This window comes from Lolium rigidum, chromosome 6 (assembly GCF_022539505.1).
Source record: "Lolium rigidum isolate FL_2022 chromosome 6, APGP_CSIRO_Lrig_0.1, whole genome shotgun sequence".
Classification (NCBI taxonomy): Eukaryota; Viridiplantae; Streptophyta; class Magnoliopsida; order Poales; family Poaceae; genus Lolium; species Lolium rigidum.
In genome coordinates this window covers 159,896,499-159,904,994 of record NC_061513.1, presented here as the reverse complement: position 1 = coordinate 159,904,994, position 8,496 = coordinate 159,896,499, and positions in this window count along the sequence as shown.

The window sequence follows — 8,496 nt, the reverse complement described above, 5'->3', positions numbered from 1 at the left end:
CAAGCAAACATCATTTTCCACACCATACGTTTAATCCTTTGTTTTCAGCAAGCCGGTGAGATTGACAACCTCACTGTTAAGTTGGGGCAAAGTATTTTGATTGTGTTGTGCAGGTTCCATGTTGGCACCGGAATCCCTGGTGTTGCGTTGCACTACACTCCTTCACCAACAACCTTCACGTGATCTTCATCTCCTACTGGTTCGATAACCTTGGTTTCTTTCTGAGGGAAAACTCGCTGCTGTACGCATCATACCTTCCTCTTGGGGTTCCCAACGGACGTGTGCTTTACCGTCACAAGCAACCATGCACATAAAACTAACAATGACAACTATGCTCTCATAAGTGGTGCATAAACTAGAAAGTGGAGACTCAACATAAAAGTAAAATAAGGTCTCTCTTTGAGAGGCAAGTAAGATCACTCATGTGCTAGAGATTTTTATCGAAACAACAAGAGTATAAATTGCACTTTTGAGAGGTGGTTGTTCATGTCAACGAGTAGTAAAAAGAGCTATTGTCATCTCCATACTAAGCAAGTTTGAGAGCGGTTCCGAAATATTTGGGCGAAGCCTCTTTTCATTTATACTACTTATAAAATTGTGACACTCCTCCCAACCTTTGCTTACACATACCATGGTTAACCGTATCCTCGGGTGCCGACCAAGCAATCACAAACCATGGAGGAGTCCCCTTTTCTTACAATTTTCCTATTTTCTTCCTCTATTAAAAGTTGTAGTCAAACCAACTCTTCTTTTTTTATATACTTTTTGATGTGACAAGCAAGATGAACCTTGTGACGCCCCAAAACCGGTACCATGAGGATCCCAGCGAATCCGCCGAAATCCGCACGATATCGATTTTAGGAGACGCACCACCAAGCGCCTCGTACACGCCGAAGCATGCACGCGATGCGGGTGGAATCAATCACGAGCGGTAACATTACAACAGGATTACAATAGAGCCCACAAGAAACATATATATTACAACAACGACTCCAACGAGTCAAGATACAAATATACAATACAAAGATCCGAATCATACAAAAGATCAAATGCATCCGAGTACGGACAAGATACAAATTTGGACTAAGAGTCCTCAAGATAACCAAGTGGCGTCCATAACCCTGCCTAGGCCAAGCCGGAAGGGTAACCTTGCTAACGTCGTCTTCATCGAACATATCTTCATACCTGCCCGGTTATATCCCGTAGAAGCAGCAATAAGTACGGGTTCGTACTTAACAAGACTTCAAGACGTATAAGCATTCGTCAACCAGTCGTCCTTTGTACTTGAGGCACGCAGGGGACTTAGAGGACGCAAGGGGAACGTCATAGGCAATATGGTGGGGTTAAGCGGTAGCGCGCAAGCACTAAAAACCTATAGAGACACTCTACAACATTCGTCTAAACAGAGAAGGTGAGAGAGCGCACAAACTAACAGTTCTATACTCTACAAACATAACTCAGCCGATGTGTTCCCCCCTCGCAAGGAAGTACTTGCAAGGGCACTCACACGGTTGACAAGTTTTTAACCATTTATTATTAGAGTTGTGCTAACTTACTACGCAAGTTATTAGTATTTGAGATAACATGTGTAAGTTGTCTATGGTCGAGTCATACAGCTCCAAGTCGTCCATAACCGCGGACGCGGCTTATCGATAAGATTTTACCCTGCAGGGGTGCCCAAATGTGCCCACACGCACGATCAACCCACTTGCGACAGGTGAATATCACGACTCGCACTCTCCTTCACGACAACAATGTCCAGGAAGCCACCTAACCAAGTTGAACCCGAATCGAAGTCCGGCCGTATCTCCGAGACGGACCTAGCTGTTTGCGACCACGACTTCCGAGGGTCAAAACACACACTGGGGCGAATGACCCGCTTCAGCACGCGATAAACGCTCGTGCCGCACCTATACGTGCATACCAGAAACAAGGGATACAAGGCACCCAGGGGCTTCCCAAAGTAAATAAGTAACATGCTGGCATGCACGCAACAACAAATGGTAAAACATTACGAACTAGTTGTGGCCACTCGGACAAAGCTGTAGATTCCGGCAGTGGTCGAGGGGAGACCCAGAAGCATACCCACGTGTGGTTAGAGCGCTCAGTCTCGGAACAGATAACAGGAACTCGGGTCCTAAGCTTTAAAGAAACACAAGTGAGCCGCCATAAAACGAGCAACTGACCCACCGATGTTTCCGCTAACAACTATTAACAAGTAACCATGATACCCTCAACAGATATATCCATAAACCATGTGTCATGTTCCCCAACAGATAACCCGATAAGATAGCGGTAACGGTAACGAGATATAAACAGCACTAGCATGCACTACGACTCGCAAGGCAGACCCGATAACCAAACAACAGCTGTAGGAGGTTGGTGGTTGGTGGTGGCAATATGGGCTGCTTGAGGTAACAAGTGGAAGGGACACGTGACAAGAACGCAACTTAAGGATAGCATGAGGGAGAAGGCAAAATAAAATAGGTAAGCGACTTCTGCAGGGGCAGGAGTATAAGGGAAATGCTTGCCTGTTAAAGCTTGCCGAGGAACATCCGGAGAACTTGTCGTATCTCACCACACCACTTCGTGATCCTATCCGGGAAGAAGCAAATGCTGGAACACACAACGTATGCAAGTCTTACTACTACGGATAAAGAAGATCCATCATGATCAAGATGATATGCATGACATGGCAAAGATGATGCGATGCAATTTATCCAATTAAGTGGGATCGGAACCCCGGTCAAACAATTAAGGTTGGAGTTGCATTTTCTACCGACAAAGTTAATTGTTGATTAGCATAGCAAACATGGCAGGGGTGAGCTACATCAAAGTTAAATGGAACCGGGACAACATTTATATAATATCCCACATATTCCATATGTTACATATTAGGTGATATGCAAAACTATACGACACTACATGATGCGAGATATAAATATGCATATGAATGACAGATTTATATTCTACATATAATTTTGACTCAGAAACATACTACATTTGTTTAAAACAGATCTAAATGGCAAAAGATATGATAGTTTGAATTGTACATGGATGGTTCAAAAAGTTGGGATATAGTTCCATGTGCTCTGATTTGAAACGGACTGCAGGTGTTTTTGAAAACTGAAAGAGTGGCGTGTGTTTTTCCTGGGATTTGATCTTGGGCTGCTGGAATTGAATCAAAAGCATGAACAGCAGACTAGCAAACATTTTTGGAGAGCTACGGGTAACATACTGAAAACTCCAGTCAAACTACAGGTAACTGAAAGTGTCACTTTTAAACTAGATTTTTAACAGATTCTAAAATCTGGAACATGAGATGGTAAAAGAAAGATGTGTGTGCCATTGGAATGTTAGATACACAAGCTAGCAGGCAAGCTGCTGGATCGTTTCATGTTATGCATAGCTAGCTAGCTAAGCAACCAAGATAGCAGGTGGATGGATACGGGACTGCAAGATGTGCTAGCTGAAAAAGGAAAAGAAGGAGGCGCTCATTCAAGTTGATCTGGTGCATATCATCAGGGAACGAAAAAGCTAACACATGGATAAATTCCAGACGATTGGATTTGATCCAGGGATCTGCTATCTGGAGAAACAAGGCAACAAATCACTGCCTTTGTGGTGCTGTTTATTGAATAGCGACTTGCTGAAAAGGAACAGGCGACAAGGGCCGCGACTGTATCTGAAGCAGAACTGGAGCGTGTGTTTCCTCACGAAACTGACGACGGAACAAGTGACACACGCGCGCACGGACATTGGCTGGCCTGCTGCACGCTGCTGTTGCTGCGATGCTGCTACTAGATGTGTTTGAACTGGAGACAAGATCAGCAGGGAAAGACGGGATGCTCACCGCGCTCTAAAACGAGTTGGGGAAGATCGAGGCGCCGGAGTCGATATGGAGGAAGCAGACGACGCGACGACGGCCGTGACGACGCTTGGCGAAGGTGTCCTTGGCGTTTCTCCCAGCGCCCCGGCTCCTTGTCCTTGGCGTTAGGAGGTCGATGGAGGTGAGGCAGCGTCGTTCCCTCGCTCAGCCTGGTGGATCGATGGCCATGGCGACGACACGAACAAGATTCTTCGGTGAAGCTCTCGTGGTTTTTCTGAAAATACTGAACCTCCTCTATTCTCTGCTTGCGTGGGAGTGGGGAAAGAAAAGGGGCGGCGGCTAGAGGAAGGGGGAAGGTTAGGGTTTCCTGGCTCGCTCTCAAGGAGAGGAAAAGTGGAGGGAGCAGGTGGCTGTGAAGATGCTCACGGTGTTGATGAACTGACGGAGAGGTGAGAGATAAACAGGAGCAGAGTACTCCTCACGATCAAAGAAGTACCAGGGCCAGCTGGGCTTTTCTCCAGGGAAGAGAAAAAAAAGAGCTTGGATTGATTTCTTTTTTATTTCTTTCATTTCTTTTTCTTTCTCTGATTTTATTTAAACCATTGGAAAATAAGTTTAAATTTGAAACAAAGGTAGAGAGAAGTGACAGAAATAGTTTTCAACATAAATATCTTTATTGGAACCAAATATATTTTCAACATTCCAAAATTATTCTTAAGTTGGTTAATTGTAATATAAGAGATTAAAGGAAGGGGGTTTAATATCAATCCATATTTACTAGAAAATTTGGCATGATCTTTAGAAGAGTGGTCAAGTGTAGAAATAGGTAGATAGGCTTGAAGCTTGGAACATCTCAAATGAGATGGAGATAGAACAAGAGAGAGGGAGAGAGAAACCAACCACATAAAGGAAGTAAGGCAAATAAAACCCAAATGCAGTTTTGATAAGAACCAAATGTGACATAATGAGATGCATGAATGCAATATGATGCATAAAACAAAGACAACAATCAAAATCTAATAGGGGTATTTTCTGGGCCGCTACAATCGACACCACTAACAAGGAATCTCGCCCCGAGATTCCACGTCAACCTAAGGGGGGATTTGGTTAAACTATCGAGTCTTCATGCACCGTGTAGAACGTCGCGACACCACTAACAAGAAGTCTTGCTCCAGCTTGATCGGTCGACACCACTAACAAGAATTCGTTGTCCCGTTGACGAGGATGCGCTTCCGACGGTATCCTCCGAAGATCGGACCTAATAGGTGAGGGCAAAGATCGTCCAACCCGCGTAGAGACCTAAGACTCAGAGAACTCGGATAAGAGAGAAGACTCAAAACTCGTATAGATAAGAGGAGAAAGAATATAGGTAAGGAGAAAAATCAGAGCTAATCAGAACTATCCAACGAATTTTAGAAAATAGGTTTTGACACTCTAAACTCAACGACCATTGGCAAGGTTATCCTACAGGCTGGACTAGTGGGGTACCGTCAACCTGATGCTCTGATACCAACTTGTGACGCCCCAAAACCGGTACCATGAGGATCCCAGCGAATCCGCCGAAATTCGCACGATATCGATTTTAGGAGACGCACCACCAAGCGCCTCGTACACGCCGAAGCATGCACGCGATGCGGGTGGAATCAATCACGAGCGGTAACATTACAACAGGATTACAATAGAGCCCACAAGAAACATATATATTACAACAACGACTCCAACGAGTCAAGATACAAATATACAATACAAAGATCCGAATCATACAAAAGATCAAATGCATCCGAGTACGGACAAGATACAAATTTGGACTAAGAGTCCTCAAGATAACCAAGTGGCGTCCATAACCCTGCCTAGGCCAAGCCGGAAGGGTAACCTTGCTAACGTCGTCTTCATCGAACATATCTTCATACCTGCCCGGTTATATCCCGTAGAAGCAGCAATAAGTACGGGTTCGTACTTAACAAGACTTCAAGACGTATAAGCATTCGTCAACCAGTCGTCCTTTGTACTTGAGGCACGCAGGGGACTTAGAGGACGCAAGGGGAACGTCATAGGCAATATGGTGGGGTTAAGCGGTAGCGCGCAAGCACTAAAAACCTATAGAGACACTCTACAACATTCGTCTAAACAGAGAAGGTGAGAGAGCGCACAAACTAACGAGTTCTATACTCTACAAACATAACTCAGCCGATGTGTTCCCCCCTCGCAAGGAAGTACTTGCAAGGGCACTCACACGATTGACAAGTTTTTAACCATTTATTATTAGAGTTGTGCTAACTTACTACGCAAGTTATTAGTATTTGAGATAACATGTGTAAGTTGTCTATGGTCGAGTCATACAGCTCCAAGTCGTCCATAACCGCGGACGCGGCTTATCGATAAGATTTTACCCTGCAGGGGTGCCCAAATGTGCCCACACGCACGATCAACCCACTTGCGACAGGTGAATATCACGACTCGCACTCTCCTTCACGACAACAATGTCCAGGAAGCCACCTAACCAAGTTGAACCCGAATCGAAGTCCGGCCGTATCTCCGAGACGGACCTAGCTGTTTGCGACCACGACTTCCGAGGGTCAAAACACACATGGGGCGAATGACCCGCTTCAGCACGCGATAAACGCTCGTGCCGCACCTATACGTGCATACCAGAAACAAGGGATACAAGGCACCCAGGGGCTTCCCAAAGTAAATAAGTAACATGCTGGCATGCACGCAACAACAAATGGTAAAACATTACGAACTAGTTGTGGCCACTGGACAAAGCTGTAGATTCCGGCAGTGGTCGAGGGGAGACCCAGAAGCATACCCACGTGTGGTTAGAGCGCTCAGTCTCGGAACAGATAACAGGAACTCGGGTCCTAAGCTTTAAAGAAACACAAGTGAGCCGCCATAAAACGAGCAACTGACCCACCGATGTTTCCGCTAACAACTATTAACAAGTAACCATGATACCCTCAACATATATATCCATAAACCATGTGTCATGTTTCCCAACAGATAACCCGATAAGATAGCGGTAACGGTAACGAGATATAAACAGCACTAGCATGCACTACGACTCGCAAGGCAGACCCGATAACCAAACAACAGCTGTAGGAGGTTGGTGGTTGGTGGTGGCAATATGGGCTGCTTGAGGTAACCAGTGGAAGGGACACGTGACAAGAACGCAACTTAAGGATAGCATGAGGGAGAAGGCAAAATAAAATAGGTAAGCGACTTCTGCAGGGGCAGGAGTATAAGGGAAATGCTTGCCTGTTAAAGCTTGCCGAGGAACAACCGGAGAACTTGTCGTATCTCACCACACCACTTCGTGATCCTATCCGGGAAGAAGCAAATGCTGGAACACACAACGTATGCAAGTCTTACTATTACGGATAAAGAAGATCCATCATGATCAAGATGATATGCATGACATGTTAAAGATGATGCGATGCAATTTATCCAATTAAGTGGGATCGGAACCCCGGTCAAACAATTAAGGTTGGAGTTGCATTTTCTACCGACAAAGTTAATTGTTGATTAGCATAGCAAACATGGCAGGGGTGAGCTACATCAAAGTTAAATGGAACCGGGACAACATTTATATAATATCCCACATATTCCATATGTTACATATTAGGTGATATGCAAAACTATACGACACTACATGATGCGAGATATAAATATGCATATGAATGACAGATTTATATTCTACATATAATTTTGACTCAGAAACATACTACATTTGTTTAAAACAGATCTAAATGGCAAAAGATATGATAGTTTGAATTGTACATGGATGGTTCAAAAAGTTGGGATATAGTTCCATGTGCTCTGATTTGAAACGGACTGCAGGTGTTTTTGAAAACTGAAAGAGTGGCGTGTGTTTTTCCTGGGATTTGATCTTGGGCTGCTGGAATTGAATCAAAAGCATGAACAGCAGACTAGCAAACATTTTTGGAGAGCTACGGGTAACAGACTGAAAACTCCAGTCAAACTACAGGTAACTGAAAGTGTCACTTTTAAACTAGATTTTTAACAGATTCTAAAATCTGGAACATGAGATGGTAAAAGAAAGATGTGTGTGCCATTGGAATGTTAGATACACAAGCTAGCAGGCAAGCTGCTGGATCGTTTCATGTTATGCATAGCTAGCTAGCTAAGCAACCAAGATAGCAGGTACCAAGATAGCAGGTGGATGGATACGGGACTGCAAGATGTGCTAGCTGAAAAAGGAAAAGAAGGAGGCGCTCATTCAAGTTGATCTGGTGCATATCATCAGGGAACGAAAAAGCTAACACATGGATAAATTCCAGACGATTGGATTTGATCCAGGGATCTGCTATCTGGAGAAACAAGGCAACAAATCACTGCCTTTGTGGTGCTGTTTATTGAATAGCGACTTGCTGAAAAGGAACAGGCGACAAGGGCCGCGACTGTATCTGAAGCAGAACTGGAGCGTGTGTTTCCTCACGAAACTGACGACGGAACAAGTGACACACGCGCGCACGGACATTGGCTGGCCTGCTGCACGCTGCTGTTGCTGCGATGCTGCTACTAGATGTGTTTGAACTGGAGACAAGATCAGCAGGGAAAGACGGGATGCTCACCGCGCTCTAAAACGAGTTGGGAAAGATCGAGGCGCCGGAGTCGATATGGAGGAAGCAGACGACGCGACGACGGCC